Source organism: Lonchura striata, chromosome 2, assembly GCF_046129695.1.
Source record: "Lonchura striata isolate bLonStr1 chromosome 2, bLonStr1.mat, whole genome shotgun sequence".
NCBI classification, from domain to species: Eukaryota; Metazoa; Chordata; class Aves; order Passeriformes; family Estrildidae; genus Lonchura; species Lonchura striata.
Genome location: NC_134604.1, coordinates 65,634,819 through 65,653,428, shown reverse-complemented (window position 1 = coordinate 65,653,428; position 18,610 = coordinate 65,634,819).

Below are 18,610 nucleotides of genomic sequence, written 5' to 3'. Positions count from 1 at the left end.
ACACTGAACACATGATAGTGTTAATCCTAAAGTACATGCCTACTTGCATCAAATTAATTTGTGTATGGACCAAGAAAGACCAGGCAGTCCTGGCCCTAATCCCTCTGAAGATGCTAAAATGATGGCTCTATCTTGGAGTTTTGTACAGTGCTTGCCTAGTCAGGCTGTGCTGGTACTGAAAAAGAATTGTGGACTGAGGAAGGACTCGTTCCTGGCCAAATGTCTGTCTCCATTTGGCTTGTATCCATGATTCTTAGGGCTGGCTAGTTTTTTAAGTAGATTTGTCTTGGAGAGTGCTTTTGGAGAAGGACAAAATACTCAGTGTGAGCTAAAAGGCTGTGCGGGTGTCTGTGCTCAGAGCTTGTGCTTGCAGTCTGCCCCTCTTTTGTCTTAGCAATGTGTCTAGAATGACCAAGTGTCCCTGCCATTAATACCAGTAAATACCTAGTTAAACCATAAAGGAGTCCTCGGTCCCAGTTTTTCGGATCTTCTTTATTTGAACACAGAAGAGCCTCACTGAGCCAAGTGCTGAAAATCCAGGCTCATGATGAAGCATTGAGTTCTGGCAAGAAACAGTCTCCTCCCTCCACCATCTGCAGCCAAGCTGCCTTTTTTGCTTGTTTACTGTTGTTTGTGTTTTGATGTGTAAATAACTTGAAAAAGTAAGAGAGGGCGCTAGACCCCGCAGCATTCAACAGATGACGTGAGCTCCTTACAGCAGAATAATGTAAACTTCGTCCCTGTTTGGGCAGACACTGTAGTGACATGTATCTCAGAATAGAATAATCCATTTGGTTATTTTGTTCCTCTCATAAAGAGGATATAAATATCTGGGCATTAATGACATGGACGGCAGAACAGAGTGCAGATGAGGAACAGCACTGCATGTGACAATGGAGTGCGGCAATGAGGTGGCAGAAGCAGGTTCACTCTGAAGCACATTTGCACAGCACACGCTTACAAACAGCACACCTGCCCCAGTGCTGGGGCACTGTCACCTCTGCTGAGGAGGCACAGCTGGCTTCAGCCGCGCAGGAAAAGACCTTGAGACTTTTGTTGAACCAGAAGGACGCCGTATCCTGATGGTCTCCGAAGGACAGGACCAGAAGAGGGCACCAGCATCCTTGGTCTGGGGCTTGAAGGGAAAACCAACCCCAGCGCTCCCCAAAAGGGTCACAGCCCAACAAAGTGTTTGGTCTTGGGTTCATTTTTACATGGTTTACATGTAGACCAGCAACATGCATGATCACTGCATCAACACAGCTTTGTTCAATTAATTTTTTGTGAAATGTAACCAGGATTTAGCAAAGTTGCAATGTAAGGTTGTCAGCTGTGCTGCCTAGCTCTCACATCTGGTAATCCAAGGATACTTAGAGAAAAGAAATTATCTTTTCAGAACATCTCTAGTCTTGTACGTGAAGCTTGACTCTTTGCACTAGTTTATCAAATATTTTATGTACGATTTTTTTTCTTCCTGGCTATAAAAATCAGGCTAACTGATGTTGACTTAAAGCTTGATTCAGAGAGGATAAAAATATGATGGAAAGTGCTTTTCTAATATTCATGACATAAGTGTTCTGTGGAAACAAATCTGATGTAGCTCCTTATATTGCAGATGAAGTGCTTCTAATATTACAAATCATGTATGGTTTATGCAGGAAAGAGGGGAAAAATTTGCTATAATTTTTCAGTTTGAATGTGTTTCTCTTGTTCATTGAAAATTTGAGCAAGGATTTTTTTTTTTTTTTCAGTGTAGTCTAGCTATATGGAGAGTGTTTATGTATGATAATTGTTGCCGAGTTCAGGTATTTAAATGCCATTTTTTCATCTTGGTCATTTTGTCCTTGTCCTGTCCCAGCTTGAACTGAGTTTTACTTTCACAAGCTGCTCACACATTCAAATTTATGCTTGTCTTTTTCTACCACCATTTCTAAAGTGTATTTTCTCTCATCTTTAACCTGTTAAATAGGAGGCAGAAGCTGCACTGTCAGAGTCAGTGGAAAACTTCTATTCAGGGCAGTCATCTGAGTGCTGCAGTGATGTCTAACAGTTCAATAAAAAAACTTGTCAGTGAAGCTTTTTAAGTCAAAGGGAAATGTTTTCTCCTTGGACAGTTATGTTGCTGAGCTGTGACTGAGCCTGTGTTCCTTACTCTCTTTGAACTTTTGCAGGTATTTGTACAGATTTATTTTAAGACAGTTGCTGAACTACGTCATGTGCACAGAGGTATGGGCTGCCTGAGACACTCCATGGAGGCTGGCTAGAGGAAAAAATTTTGTTTTGTTCTGGGTAACAGTAGCAGCTTTCAGGAGGTGATGTCTCTGAATGAAAGAGGTACTGGGGAGAGCAGAGTGTGTCGCATCATAAAGGCATGTCTTCAGTAGGCACTTGAGCACCCATGAACAAATGCAATTTTCCACACATGCCTGTGCACTGCTAGCTGGACATTGTACTCCTTCCTCTCTCTCTTTTCTTGTCATTTGGTGATTGCTCACAACTTTCAAATGAAGTGGAAGGATGATGTGGCCCTGCAGAGGCTCCTTTGTCAGCAGGGTAACACTGCAGGGTTCTTGGCCCAGGGCCAGCACGTAAAAATATCCCATGGGGCAGGACTGACACACTAGTATTGAACAGAGCACACCCAGTTTTAAAAGTATCTCCCTGCATCCAGTTTAAACATGGCTCTTAGTCTTTCGTTGGCCACTTGTCCTGTATCACCTGGTGAAAAGAAACCAAACAGGCTCTGACTGCCCTATTTTTTTCTGCAAGTAATCAGTGCAGAAAGCTCTGCTGCAGTTTGCCAGATTTTACCTCACAAAACTTTCTGTAAATGGCTTCTTGTTTTAGTGCTTGGACTTCAGGCCATCATGATACTCATAGCATAACCACTGCTCATGTTCCCAGATCACTGATCTGGGCAGTAAGTAAGTGATGTACGAGTGGGTTCTGCTGTTGAATATCATTCTCCGGTTACTATATGGAAACTGCTGATCTCTGTAACTCCCACTTGTGTTAAAGCAAATGCTGACTGCACTTAACTGTGGAAAAATCCTTTTTTGTATTTTCAGATGAAACCTCCAGAACCTTTCATAGCTGTGTTGTAAAGAGAGAAGCAATTTTTTTTAAAGCTAAAGAAAAAAAAAAAAAAAAAAACCACAAAAAAAGGTATAAAAAACCCAACACCCATCACACTTAAACTCATTAAACAAAGTGTCATAAAGACTATGCTGTCAATATTGTATCAATACTGTACTGAATTGTCTTTCGCACAACACAATATTAATCTAAATTTGTTATTTCCTCCATCTGGAGAAACTTGTGGATACTTTGGAATGGGAAGAGCCTCCACAAGGTTGGTTGGAAGTGCCTGAAAAATAATAGAACATTTGCTGGTTTTCCTGGTATGGTGTGACAGGAGTGATCATCCCTGTAAGGATGCTCAAGGAGATTGTAGGAATTTCTTTGTGTAATTCATCTTGAAATTACTGAAAAATTCATTAAATGTAATGGTATAAAATTCAATGTAACATTAAAGCTAAAGAAAAAAAGCCCTTTACAGTATTGAATGTAATGAATACATCTGCCCTTGATCTATAAATGGATAGAGATTAAAGGCTATAACTAGATTTTTGTTTTTCTAACCTTATTGACTGCCCCTATCTTCTGATAGTGAAATCTTCATGGAATCTCACACAGCCATCAAATGGGGCCTGCATTTCATGATTAGAGTTTAGGATAGGAACATATTTTACAAATATTTTTGCCATACACTGCATCCAGGGATGATGATATTTTCTGCCTAGAATCCTCCATTTTTTGATAAAGAGCTTGGCTCCTAATTTTTCCTAAGGAAAGATCTCTTGGCACTATAGAAAGTCAAGGAAGCACAAAAAGCCTCCCACTGCTCATCAGTAAACACTTGGACTGAAATGAGTGGGTAGTCTTATTGTGGCTGATCCCATTGTGCAGGGGCTGAACAGGATCGTGGCTTTTTGTTCAGAGAACATGATTATTCTTTTGCTTAATTCATTGTCTTATTTGTATTTGTTCTGTCTTTAATAAATGCTTTGTGGGATCCTGCTGAGCAGACTGCTTTTCATTTTTTTCACCAGTGAACAGTTTAAGTTACTTTGTATGAACAGTCTCAAACTGTACTTCAGCTGTAGAAGAAACCTATGTGTATAATTTGAAATAAGTGTGTGTTAGAATACTTGTGGGAGATGGTTAATTAGAAAGCTTGTTGTGGGAGATGGTTAATTAAAAAGCTCAGGCTTTGGCAACAAAAAGTGATGAGGTTTTTTGCTCAATATTGAGTCAAAGTGTACAGAGGCCTTAGCTGATGTTATCCTTATAGATGCATTGATTTTTAAGGTCAAAAGCAATTATCAGACTTTCTAATGCCTTTAACCATGTTTGGGTGCTGCTAGATCCCTGTTGATTCTAGAATCCTTGTATTTTTGACTTCTATATATCTGACTCTAATTTCAAGTCCCTTAATTTTCCTTTCACCAGCTAGGCTAAAGAGCCCTTCACTAACTGCATTTTCTTCTCATGTGAAAATTCAACCGCAGCAGTTAAGTTACCCTATGGTTTTTCCTCTTGTAAACAAAATGGACTGAGTTTTCTATGCTTGGGTTTGTTTGGTGTTATTTTTATGGTAATAAATTATTTCTAGCCCTCATAAGTTCACAGCAGTCCTCTCCAGTTACTGAACACCCTTAAAAACATGGCTATGGGGGGATAGGATGCAGCTCTCATCATGGTCTCATGAAGGCAGTAGGTGTAAGCTGCAGGTCCACAGTCCCCGGGAAAGTAATTTCCTAATGAGTACTGAGAGCAACTGCTGGCAGCTTCAGGCAGCTGAAGTTATGGCTCTAGCTGAAGCCTGCTTGTAATGAAAGCTGATTCACCAATTTTTTTTTCCCAGTGTATACAAATCAGAGGCAATCTCTCTGCCTCCTGGCAAGCTACCCAAACCATCAGTGAGGCAGGATTTGGCCAGATGTCTTCCATGCTGAGAAGCATTGCTAATGTAACTGTAATTATGCTGGTATTAAGTATAATATTCTGTTTTTTCTGCCCAGTATTTCTTTAAATTTCAGAGGTAATAGCATGGATTTTGATCCCTATTTTGTTTTAGTAATGCTCACCTCAGTGTTGTTTGGATGATCAGACATGGTTTGGACTTCTTATCTCTCCTTTTTTCAAAGTGTACCAGAAGCAGATAATTAAGGTAAAGGAGGTTAAACAGTTTATGAAGTTAGAACTCTGAACGGAGCAGGGAACTTAGCGGTGAAGGACACAACTAAGCCTGAGGCATGCAATGGTGTCCTTCCCCTAATCTTTCATGGCAGCATCATGCTGATGCCTTCCATCTGCAGTGGAAGAGGATTGAGTTAGGGAACATCTAACATGGCTGTGCTGGGTGTCTGTGGTGGGGTGCTGGCAGTGGGGGGCTGCCCCATGCAGGACACAGATGGCTCCAGGTGCCTCCGACCCGTGCACCACAGGGCACGGCTGAGCCCTGCAGCCAACATATTAATAGTTCCTCAGGGAAAGTGTATGTGAGAAAGGAGGAAAATACCTGTCAGGAGGAAACCTGAGGGAAGACCAAGGCTGGAGGCAAGGATGCCTTTGCAGCACTGGGAAAGGGTCCCATACCAGAGCAGAGGGAAGCATGAGGGAGATGGAGTGTCACAGATGAGCCATTACAGACTGACTGCATCCCTGTGCACTGCAGTCTGGAGGGAGGCCAGGCCTTGGGAATAAGGCAAGGAAAGCTGTTTCAAAGTTTGCCTCTTTCTTTCCCGCTAATCAAATCAGTAGTTAAATATTTATTTTAATTGGCAATAAATGAAGTTCATTTTTCCCAACTCAATTCATTTGCCCACGACTGAGGAAGCAGGGCTTGTTTAGCCTGGGAAAGGATGGCTAAGGAAAATTGCTTTCAACTGTTTAAAAGAAGTTTGTTAGAAAGCAAGCATGGGATCTCTCTCCCATGCTTATTTATACCTGAGCACATAACTGAGGCTGGCATGCAGCAGCTGCAACAGCAGTGAGGAAAACTCTCTGTCTGCAGTGAGGAAAAATACTGAATTATGAGACTGGTGCTAAACAGAAATATGATGGAATCTACTCCCCTGGAGGTGTCTAGAAGTCACTGGAACAAGCCTGGAACACCTGCTGTAGCTGTGTACTTAGCTCTGTGCTGGCTGGGGACTTCCAGAGGAGACGTGTAACCTGGATTTTCCTGTCGTGCCACAGGATGTACAGATGGAATGGACAAAGTTAAATGTAGAGGAACTGGTTTTTCCCTTTGTTCAACAGCTGTGCTAAACAGCTAAATGTCAATTAAAATGACATAAAATGACAGTGAAGGATGACAACATTTTGTTAGAAATGTGGAGCAGTCTCCTGAGCTACAGTGCAAGTGTCTGCCTTTTAGTATGTTCTGTGTGAGTTTTAGTGTGTTCTGTTTGAGTTTGGGGTTTTTTATGTATCTTTATACATACATAAATATGTATGTAAACATTGAGGGAAAATGGTGAGGAGTTGTGCCTGACCCAAACACAGGATCTCAAAGGCTGAGAAAATGCACCTCTTTCTGACAGCTGGACAAAATTAGGAGCTGTGGTTACTGAGAAGCAGTCCAGGGGCAAATTAATCCTCAGCAGTTAGCAATCTTCACAGTTTTGAACCTTGGGACACACAACACAGCTTGGGAGATATTTTGCAGAGCCCAAGGCTGATACAGCAGTTGTGTTGCTGTACCTTGAAACCACAGGTATGATGCTTTGCTGCCATACATGCCAGAAGTATATATTTCTCATAACTGTGAATCATATCGACCAGTGTTATTTTGGTTTCATCAATACTTATCAAAGCCAGGAGAATAAAAAAAAAAAAAAAAATAAAAGGATAAGCAGAGTCTTCCAAAAGCAGAAGGCAATATCTTCTTCAATAAACTTTATTTGACATACAGTCTGGTGCCTTCTCCAATTTGGTGGCTTGATCCTCAGAAGTTCAAAGTAAGAGGTAGGAAATTTAATGGTAAAATTTTCTACCATATGTGTAGATATGGCGTGTAGAGAGGTTTTCTATTTTTTTTTGCTTTGTATGTACCAGTGCACACAGCCTCTGACAGGTTTGAACTTGTTCTTGGTCACCTGTATGCTAACACACTCCATTAATTTTGAGGTGCTGCACAGAGCTCCAATGTTTGATCTGTCACCTGTGGCCTCCATTCTGTTACAGCCATCTCTGTCATAACTGATGACAAAAATGTCTCCACAGCAGTTTTCATAACATTTTCATGCCTGTTTGATCCTTTGTGCCATCTGCTACCACAATGAACAAAAATGTTATTTGGTAGCTTTGATCTTTGTAACCTAGAAGATTAAATGAAACCAACCCAATCCATGGCATCCTGTAACTTTATTAGAAACAATTAGAGGCTAAAGTTGAACTTGATGTTGGCTGTGACAGGTTTCAATGGACTGACCCAGGACCTGAGAAAGTTTTCAGGAGTGCCTGAATGACTAAGAAGTCTAGGGTTTCTGCAATTTTAGAGACTTACACTCCCGAGTTATTTAGGCACTTTAAAACTGTCAGAATCGGTGGTAATGCTTGTCCAAGGTTTTTTGGGCAGCTTCTTCTCATTTTGAAGTGCAGTAAGATGATTAACTAAGTCACTCATCTTTAATTTATTTTTTCTGATTGCACTGCTAATATAGCAATGGGTTGTTGTAAACCATAGCAATGTTCATTTGACATTATTTAGGGGAAAGCTTATTAGCATTGCAGGAATTGAAGTGTTATAAAGTACCAAGAGCAGAGATGTGGCTGTCTGCAACCTCAGTGAAGGTTTTGAATTTTCAAAGTAGTGCCAGGCTCCAGCTCTAACATATAAGGGGGACACATACTGCAATTTTTTGGTCATCTGGCACTACTAAACATTGTACCATTGATCTTGGCTATGGCAGTAACTTAAAATGTTTTTTTTCATTTTTCATTTTTTGACATTACTATGCAAACACATTTACTCAAACTTCCATAGGAACCAATGCTGTAAAAACGTCTCAGCAGTAATCCAATGAGAAGCATGTATTCTGTTCACTCCAGGGCTGGTAGTTTTTCATATTTACATATTGACTCTGCATTAATAATTCTAGGCATAATTGATTTCCATTTCTGGAAAAGACTGCATATTGCATTAGATGTGTTGAGCAGATCAGCAGCTGCAGTGTTTATGTGTTTTTGCCCTTTCATGTATTTTATGGGAAATGGCTTAAAGTCCACATTGGTATTACCTAAGTGCAGTAGCTTTACTCATTTTTATATTTCTTTTTTCTATCTTTCCAGAGATTTTGCACAGTTGTTTTGCAAAATGCTGTGTTTATAGCTTCCTAGAAACAGATGCAGTGTTTACTGACTAAAAGGAACCTGGGAGTTAGGTTTTGAGTTGCTCTGAGGCAGAAATGTGGGGTAGGGTTTTCAAAAGCACTCAGTATTGAGCTAATCTGTATTCCCATTGAAGCAGGTGGGAGTGTCAGAACTTCCAGGCCTGCTTGAAGATGTGAAGCATCATTTCCTTAGTTTCTCTGCCAGCAAAAATGAAGGTAATAATAATCCCTCACAGCCATATCAGTTGATGTCTAGTAAGAGGAACAAAAAAGCATGTTAAAGTGTCAAATAGCAGGAAAACTTGTGTGTTTGTGACTCAGAGTTTTCTGGTTTGGTGTTTGAATGATCTAAGTTTGCCTCCCTTCTGCAAAAAACAGAAACAGGGAACAGAATAACTGAGCAGGCATCTGGGACTGGTGACATCTGTTCAGAGAAGGGATCTGGTCAAGAACAAATATAGCTAGTACATGCAGTAGTTGAGGTGCAGGGATAGGTTGTTGTTTGGAGCTTGCCAAGAATGAGGGATTGTGAAGCTAGAAGGAGAGAACATGGGGAGGATGAGCCTGATGTTCATTAAATAAATAATCTGTGTAATCTCCCCTTCTCCAGAAGCCTTTACTCATGAGAGTTAGAGCATTCAAAACTGCTTACACAACCAGGAGAAGAATAAAGCAGCGAGAGAGGGGGAGGAAATAATAGCAAGGAAAAACAAACAAACAAACAAACAAAACCAAAAACAAAACCAAGCCCAGATACAAAGTAAAACCTTCTAAGTCTTTTGGCCTTGATGCCAGCCCTACTAGGAGTAAAGATCCTTCAGAGGAAGAGAGGAGGTTTAAATGACTTTTTTTCCAGACTCTTGTACAACACTGTTTTGCCCTGGAATGCCTCTGGATAAAAACTATGGGTCAGAGATGTCTGCTGTTGATGGTTTACATGCTCAGGATCTCCTGGATTCAATTGTGTTGCTACTAGGGCAGGTTAAGCCTTTTCAGTTTTTCATGGTAATTGTGACAAATGGGAATCCAGGGGCTCAGCTCTTTTAATCTGAAAATCAAGCTTTCTGCATGGGTGGTTGATAAATAGAAGTCCTGAAGCTGAGAATGTTGCCTTCTGCTCTTCTGTGACTTTTTTCTTTTTCTTATCTGTAAAGGTAAATCTATTTCAACATAGCTTTCTGAAGATATTCTGAGTCTTTTTCCTGAACAATTAGCAGGTGTAAAAATGTATATGGTATAAGAAAACAGTATGTTAGTTGTAAGAGTATGAACATGAAAATATTTCTATGGGTGTCCAAAAGAAAGAAAAACCAATTAGTCACCACTGGGGCTTGGAAGGAAGTATTTTCTATTTTAACCTTCACCCTTTTGTAGTTTTAGTTGGACTGTTAAATATTGTTAGTGGCAACAAGATGAGAAGTGATGAGAGCTATGATAGATATAATATTGAAAGAGTGAGTCATTAGCAATCCTCTTCCAGAACTGGAGGGGAAGTATGTTTAAGAAAACTGTAAAAAGAAAATTCAGGTTTGTGCAGATGTTTTGTTTTATACGTAATTTTGATACTTTTTAAAAATTATTTTTAATTAAGGCTTTTGTGTATGATGCCACCTAAGTAAGAGAAACATGGGTAAGTATCTGTTGAGCAATACAGGTATGGATTCTGCAGCCTCAGAAATGGGAAGGACAGATAAGTGCATGAGAAGATGCACTAGTATGATTTTTATGAAACACTGTAGAACTGGTAGGGCAGAACTCATATGACATTGTTTTTTACACATTTTCCCAGGATATGAGTAAAAATATGGCTCTTTACCTACCACTTCTGCCTAATCAGGATATAGATGGAGGGCTTGCTGACTATCCAATCAATTGTTTTTGCTCATGCTGGAGCTCATTAAAACATGGTTTGGAAACGCTGCTGATGCAAGAGAAGAGAATAAAAGCCAGCTCATGCTCTCATGGCTCTGTGGACTCAGCACTGTTATGTGTATTCATACTGTCTTTGATGCAGCTGCAGATAGCCCTCAGCAACATAATAGCTAAAATGAATATTAGCCACAAGGACTTGTCCCAGTTGTACTCATACATCAAATGCTCCATATTAAATAAAATTATATTAATAATGAAATTGTGGTGGGTAAACACAGGCATCTGAAAAAGGTTATGCTTTAATGCTTATGGAGATCAGTATCAAGTGGAAATTAAAATGCTGATATGAAATCACTGCTTAAAAGGGCAGATGGTTTGTCTTTGTACTTTTTCAGGGAAGAATGTGATCTGTCCTTCAATAAACCTAACTGTGTACCACCTGGTGCCTTGCTTTTCTGTGCTGGCAGCAGGGATAACATCCCAGGCTTTTGACACATAAAAGGTCCAAAGACATCTAAGATGTGCTTTCTTGGAAGCACACTTTTTTTTCTTTTTTTTTCTTTCTTTCTCTCTTTTTTTTTTTTTTTTTAAAGAGAAAGTAGCGGAAAAGGAGAAGGTAACTCTAGGACTTTTGACTTTCAAGGCTGCTCAGCTGAAGCCTTTCCCATGTGGAGAAAGAATGCAGAAAATTAATTCTGAATTTCCGTAGTAGAATAGACATGACATCTCAAAATGCAGCATTGTGAAAAGCCCAGCTCTATTCTCTTTGATAAGCTCCTCATAGATATTGCACAGCCCTTTTTCTCCCTCACTTCTATTAGTATTTTTTTTTCAGTTTTATCTCATATATTTGTCCTTGAGTGTCAGGAAATTATCAATACATCCATTTTCACAGGTAGATAACAAATCCCAGCCAAGTAAACTTGTTAGCTTATTTATATGTCCTGTTGATCTGACAGTAAGGTCTAACTCATCTCCAGATTTAGACCCATAAGTTTAGGTTTCCACATCGTGCATGCTTTCCCTGGAAGTGTGACAGCTCCCATTATACTCAGTGGAGTTGAAGTCAAAGTTGCCATCAGAGTGAAGAGGTCGTTTGTGTCACATTTCAGTCTGCTTAGCTGTCTTGTTCTTGGGATTCTACTGGCTGTAGTGGCCCTGGCTCCCACACAGTCTCTTGTACTGCAGAGACCTCAATTCCACAAAGAGAAAATGGCTAAAAGTGATACAGCAAGTCAGCAGCAGGGCATCATTTAAACATCTCAAGTGCAGCTCAAGTGCAATGCTGCATGTCCTATACACTGGAAGAGATGTTCTGTTTCAGAGGAGCAGTGTAACTTTGTTCTGTGAATATCAGAGGGCAGAGAGAGTTTGTTGGGAGCAGCATAGAGAATGGTGAGCACATTTCTTTATGTACAGAGCTTTGTTTGACAGTTCTGCAACACATTCTCTGTGGTTTCCAGTTCAGTGGCTTTGGGACTAAACACAGTGATTTATTATCTCAAGTAATTGAGATAACTTTGAATAAGTTTGAATAACTTTGACAGCCTCCTTTTGGAATGAGAACTGGAAATGACAGTGAGTTCAATATTGAATAAAATTAATGCCTGTTACAGAGATGAGTTCAATGCACATGAAAGTAGAGTGACAGCTGTAATAATTTAACACTTCTAAGGAAAGAGTAGTTGCTCTGATCATGAAAAACCTTAGAAATTCTAATACCTTTTGTGGTTACTGCGACGAGAGTGCACTATTAAATAACTGAAATGAAAAAATACTGACAGAGGTGCAAAATATCTTTGCTGTTGAGAGGATTCTGTTTTGTGGGATTTATCTGTACATTGGTGTCTCCTGTTCTCTAGCTCCTCAGGCTCTATCCGATTCCATTCCCCAGGACCTGTCTGATGGTTTGGGTAATATTCCAAGGAGCCTTTGTATTTCAAGATGAGGATTTGTGTTTAACCAGGCCAGGAAATTGACAAATAATCAACTGGAAATGAACACAGGGTGACACTGGGCTTTGCTAGTGGTCAGTGAAATGATTGTTGTTTAGAAAACCTCTGGTTTCAGCGTTTAGATGGTTATAAATTACTTTTAAAAGAAAGCTATATGGAGTCAGTGAGTCTTCTAGTCAGTGTGGGGAGAGAAGACAAAATTTCGTTTTACATATTTAGTGTCCTGGGAAGATAAAGATAGCAAAATTATGAAAAATAAAAATACTTAAATCTGTAAAATTTTAATAATCAAACCTAGTAATTCTATCATTTCTTCATTACTTCTAAAAGACCCATGCCTCTCATTTTGTTTTTATTTGCACTTCTTGTCCTTTATGACAAATATTATGAAATGGAAAAGTCAAAAAATATTGAAATCTTAATATGCGTAAGGTTAGATATCAGCAATGTGCTTCCTGCTGCAGTAATTTCATCTGTGTACAGTTCACATTCAACAATCTACTAGGTTGAAATCCAGTGAGCAAGAAAGGGTTAGTAGGATGGCCAATCCTTTCTACTGAAATCGTATTACAAAAGGAAACCAAACCCAACTGTTCTAGTTTATCCCAGACTGGTATTCTACTCTAGAGAAACAGTATTTGTTCTTGTATGATTATTAGGAGGGAAATATGCTTCTCTGAGAAGATGAAACTTAGTAAGTTTATACTGGTTCTAGTCATTGTGGACATGAAATTCCGAACCTGTCTTCCAGCAGGAAAAGGCCTACATTTATGGGGTGTACTTGTTAGTCCTTCAACCTGTCCAATAACAGGAAGAATGTATCAGGTGGAGGTCATGCATTTTATTCCATTTCATATAGAGAATTGTATCTCTCTTTTACCTTTTTTAACTCTGGAGGACAATGATGTAGGGGTAGAGTTTACGCCTACATGTAAGCTCTTCTGAAGTGTAACAAGCCCCTGGATTTCTCTGTGGCTAGGCAAAGACAGAGCTGGAGCTCTAGTGGCCAGCTCATGGATAGTAGATGAGAACTGATGGACAAGGAACTATGGGAAAGCATCTTGAAACCTCGAGTTTTCTCTTCCCCCCGCCCCCCCTTCATTAGTGCTAGCCACAGCCCATGTTGAAGAACCACACTCATGGACCTGTGTGGAAGCCCAGAGGCTCCACACTCTGCTCAGAGAGAAGGAAATCCTTTCAGGGTTTCCCATTAGCATCGATAGGAGAGCAATTGTAAGGCCTTCCCACAGGGAAAGGGTTCCATTAAGCCTGACATTTGGGAAGGGCAGAGACTCACACTTAATTTATTGTCTGCCTGAGAGTTAAAACAACAGTGTAGCCTGAATTTGGAATTTTTCTCAAGAGCTTCTGTGTCTGAAAGATAAAACAGTGAATTTCTGAAGTTCTTGCATTGTTCCTCTGCTACCTTTCAGGATCTATCGTTACCATGGGCATGTGCAGCTGAGGAAGATATGTTATTAAATTTCATTTTTGAGCAGCTTATATGCCACTAAGATTTATATAAGGTTGTGACATTTATGGCTCTCTTTTTCAAAGGCTAAAGCTTGTTCTAGAATATTTTCAAGATTTTCTTCTTTTTTAAGCTATACTAAACTCAGTATTTTCTATATACTAATTTCATCAAACTCAGTTTTTGACTGAGAAAAACAGAAACAGAAATAAAGGCAACTATCTTCTGCCCTCTTTTATTTAAGCAAAATAATAACATATGTAGTTTACCTAGCCCAAGCATCAGGTACCTGAAACAGAATTTTTTTTAGTGATGTCAGGTAAAGTCAGGAAATAAGGTTATTAATGAAAACTATGAGTAATGAACTAGTCTGCTCTAAATGTATATTGCTTTATATAAGTTGCACAGAGCAAGTGGCCATCTTGTGGGTATCTCCTTTGGGATTGGAATAATGGTTGGATCATCTGATATTCTGAAAGGGGAGCATGTGTCCCTTGTGATTTGTGTTTAGTACAGATCTAGAAATAGGTTGGGTTAGTTTTAACTATAAGATTTTGATGCTATCTTTATATCTACTCTTCTTTTACTTACACATACATATTTCTTATGTATGTGCTTGAAATCTAAAGGTTTGCAGCTCACAGTCCTAAAGTACTTTATTCTTCCCTTCTCCTCACTCCTATTTTACATGAGGAAATTCTTCTTATAGAATGATACAGATGTTTATATGTAGATGAAAATTGCTGCAGTAGATGAATGTATTTTAAATTCATATATTTGTGTCTGAAGTTATTTTGAAGTTGTAAGGATTTTAAGGAGGTTAGAGGCGAAGTATTGTGTTTTCAAGTAGAAATAAAACAAAAGCCATGTCTACCCTTTGTATGCTAAAACTCTGCCATCAGTATACATTTATATAACAAGATTCTTCAGAATTATTTTGCATTTACTGCAGAATTTATTATTTCTTTTTTAGTAATAAAAAATTCTGACAACTTTGTAATTTTTCTGTTGTCTTTGGGATACTTTGTCTATTTGTCCAGGTAATTCACCCTAAATACAGAGGACAATGGTTAATTTATTGACTTGGAGATATTACAGAAAATATCTTCTTGTATTTAAATCCTACTTGACCAGACAAGAAATATGTACTTATCTGTACTTCCAGGTAGAATGCAGTAGCTAAGTCCCCTCCCTTGCCATTTGATTACATTTAAACTCACTACTCCTGCTTTAATTTATTTTTTTATCTAATGACTTGGAGGTTCCACACAAAAAACCCCAAAGTTTAAAGTTTGTATTTATTATCTGCTAATATGAAAAACACATCATTATCAATTTGTGTTATATTTCTTAGGCCAGTAATGTTATAATTTTTGTCAAGAGGGGTGAGCAGTCCTTAAGAGGACCAAATCTCAGAGTCGAGAGTCTTATCTGCAGTGTGTGGTAGCTACACAAGCATGCAGTGTTACTCAGTCCTACCCTCACAGTAAGCAGCAGTGAATTTTAGTCTTGGAAAATTCACTGGAGAAACAGATCCTCTGTGGCAAACCAGGTCTCTCTGAGAGGAAATGAATGAAACACCATTGTATGATAAGCCAAACCATGGTTCTGCAATAATATCCCACACATCACTGACCCCTTCAGCAAGGTCTTGACAAGCCAGTTTCCCAAGGGTAATTGGTAAATGTTCTTCTCTACCATGTTCAGTGATCTTTCTTCCTGGGCCCTGCATATTTTTTCCCTAGCAGGTGTATCAACAGGGCTCTGTCCCTACTGAGGTTTTTATATGGACCAAAGGTCCTCCAAAATCTAAATTTCCATACCAATATTCCTCTAACGAGTAATAAGTCTATATATAGGCACAGTATACAGGGCTTTTTTTCATTACATTTTTTCATTAGTCAATAAAGCTTTTGCCGTATCAAGGGATAATTCATTAATTGGATCTAAACCTCAAATGTCTTGTCAAAAGCACTGCCTGAGCCTGGGCTCCCTACAGTCCATGGGGGTAGAAAGGTACCTTCAAAAGGTGTTATCCTCTGTGCCCCTCACACCCACCTTAAGAGGAGATGAAGGACTTCTTCAAGGCACCAATTTCTTTCTGTTGATGCTACAGGAAGGTTAATTTCCCCATCTAATCTCAAACATCCACAGTGAACCCAGAATAATTTTCCTTCACTTTCATTAGCATCATAGGCAATACTGGTGATGTAATTGCTGCAGAAAACATATACAGAATAGGGAAATGAGAAAATTTCCCTATTCTTCTCCCCCCCTCCCCCCCCTCATTTCCTATGGCAGGGGTGGGGAAACAGCATGACAATTTTTCCACAGACAATAAACAAAACAGTGAAGTGAAACAGACAATACCAATAGCAGTGGTCCTAAAAGGCATTAATTTTTTTCTTCTGAATGAGATGGAAAGGAGCAAAATAAATAGTAATATTTAATCATTATTTTAGCATACTTTCTATCCTTCAGGTCTCTTATGTCTTCCATTGATATTCTTTGGATATATTGTGGTTTGGTCTCAAGACTGAAGAGCTCCACATTCTTAAGAATCTCTCCTCTTTGGTAACTTGGATGGCTCTTTTCTATCTTCTCTAGAATGATCTTTTATCTGCTTGCTGTCATCTCTAAAGACTGTGTGTGATTCCCCAGTTTCTGTCTCTGAACTCTTATTTTTCTAACTGTGCTTACTGAAAGTATTAAAAGCCACCTGCCACTGATTAAAGTGACTCTATTTCTCTTTGCTCTTGTAGTCTATCCTTGCTCATAGTTTCTGAGAAGATAAATTTAATTATTCTGCTAGAAAGCAAGCCTCTGGAGTGCTCTAAGAGCTCTGTGAGGCATCAGGGCACCTCAGCTTCATACAACCATTTACAATTGATCATCCAGTGCAATGCACCTGGGGAACTGGCACAGCCTGACTCAAAATAGACCTTCACAGAGCCAGGCTACTCTGTTCTTGTCACAGAGGGGAGAGCATGTGCTTACTGAATCTCTGATGGAGGAGAGGGAAAGTGAAAAGAATATTCCTCTCCCTAAGTACTCCATACGGGTATTTCTAACCCCCAGCAGAGCTGAGCAGGACTTGGCATTTTAGACCCTAGATTCTTATTAATTTGGAAAATTATACTTGAACTGAAAAATTTTACTGGAGCATGTTGTCCTGAGTCAGTGATGTTCTAAGGAGGAAAAAGCTTTTGTTCACAGGCTGTGTCAGTACTTCAGCCATCTCCTGTGGTGTGTGGTGGAGCTGTGCCCACACCTCCCACCACACTCATCAGCACTGCTGCCTGCCTTGGTGCAGCCACTGCTCTTCCTCCTACCTGCCCGAGACACTGATTCTTGCAGCTCTTCACACTTCAAAAAACACTGTGCTAGCTCAAGGAAAGGTTTAATTACAGGCTTGGGTTGCTTCACTTTTCTTTAATCTTTATATTTTTAGGCTCATTAATACCCTTTAGTACCTGAAGTCTTTGTTCTTTAGAACTGCTGGGCAGGCAGTGCAATACTGTAGAAACGGTTTCTCTGCCTTCCTCATTTATGCAAAAAGAAAGAAATGTTCTTTTCCAGTGTGCCACAGTGGGTTTCAGTAGAATATCCCAAACATCTCTTCACCTGGCTTTGCAAGCTGCCTTTCTGGGCCTGCTTAGACTGACAAGATGTTATTCATAAATCTTGAATTGGTGACTATTATGTTACCAGTGATAAGAGTTGCTCTTCCCTCTGACTCTCTGAATCCAGGAGGGTTCATGGAAACTACAACTCGCATATAGAATGTGAACAAATGTTGTTTATTGGTACAAAAGAAGCAATTAAAATATGTTAACAAATTAATTATATGGCATTTTATGCCATTTCTGATGCTGAGAGATCCAAAGTGATGGCCTTTTATAGAAGAAATTTTCTCCCCTAAACATCTCTAAGTTTGGATTTTTTTTCTGCAGATTTTTCCCTTCACCTTTTTGAAAATTAGTCTTAATTCAGAAACTTAGAACAATCACAACTAATAAGCTAAAGGAAAGCCATTTTTTCATTTTTACATTAGTTCAGACTCTAGACAATTTTTGGTATGTATGTGAGTGAGACAGAACAAAACTCAGGCTTGCTGGTATTTTAATACTGTGACCATCCTGTCATTGCAGTTCCAGCTTCCTCGTGAGGGGAAGAGGAAGGGCAGGCACTGATCTGTTCTCTGGGGTGACCAGTGACAGGACCCAAGGGAATGGCCTGGAAGCTGTGTCAGGAGGTTTAGGTTGGATATTAGGAAAAAGTTCACCCAGAGGGTGGCTGGGCACGGAAGAGGCTCTCCAGTAGAACTGATCACAGTATTAAGCCTGACAAAGTTCAGGAAATGTTTGAACAATGCTTTTGGGCACGTGGTGTGACTCCTGGGGTTTCCTGTGCAGGGACAGTAGTTAGATTTGCTGGTCCTTAAGTTTCCCTGCCAACTCAGGATATTCTATGGTTTTATAAACTTGGAATTGCCTTGGCTGTGTTTTTGTATTTTGTAATATGTAAGGCTTTAAAATTTAAAACTTCATGCTCAAGAAAATGATCTCTAGGTTAAAAATGGATTAGAATTAAGCAGTAAGATTCCTTGAAATTGTAGTTTATGCTGGGATAACCCAAACCTCATAAGGTCTTTCATGAACCAATTGTTAATGAACTGACAGAAGCGTTATCTCACATGAACACAATCCTTGGGGTGTACTGTTGCAACAGTTAACTGACAACAAGAAAAAAAATATTGTGCACAGAACTATCTGCAGTTAGTATTTCAAATAGCATAAATTAATTTTCTATTAAAATTGGTTTAACTGAAGCTTTAAAATTTTGCTTAGGGGAAAAAATGACATATTTTAGACCAGATTCTTAAAAGTAGTTAGTTACTAGAACAACAA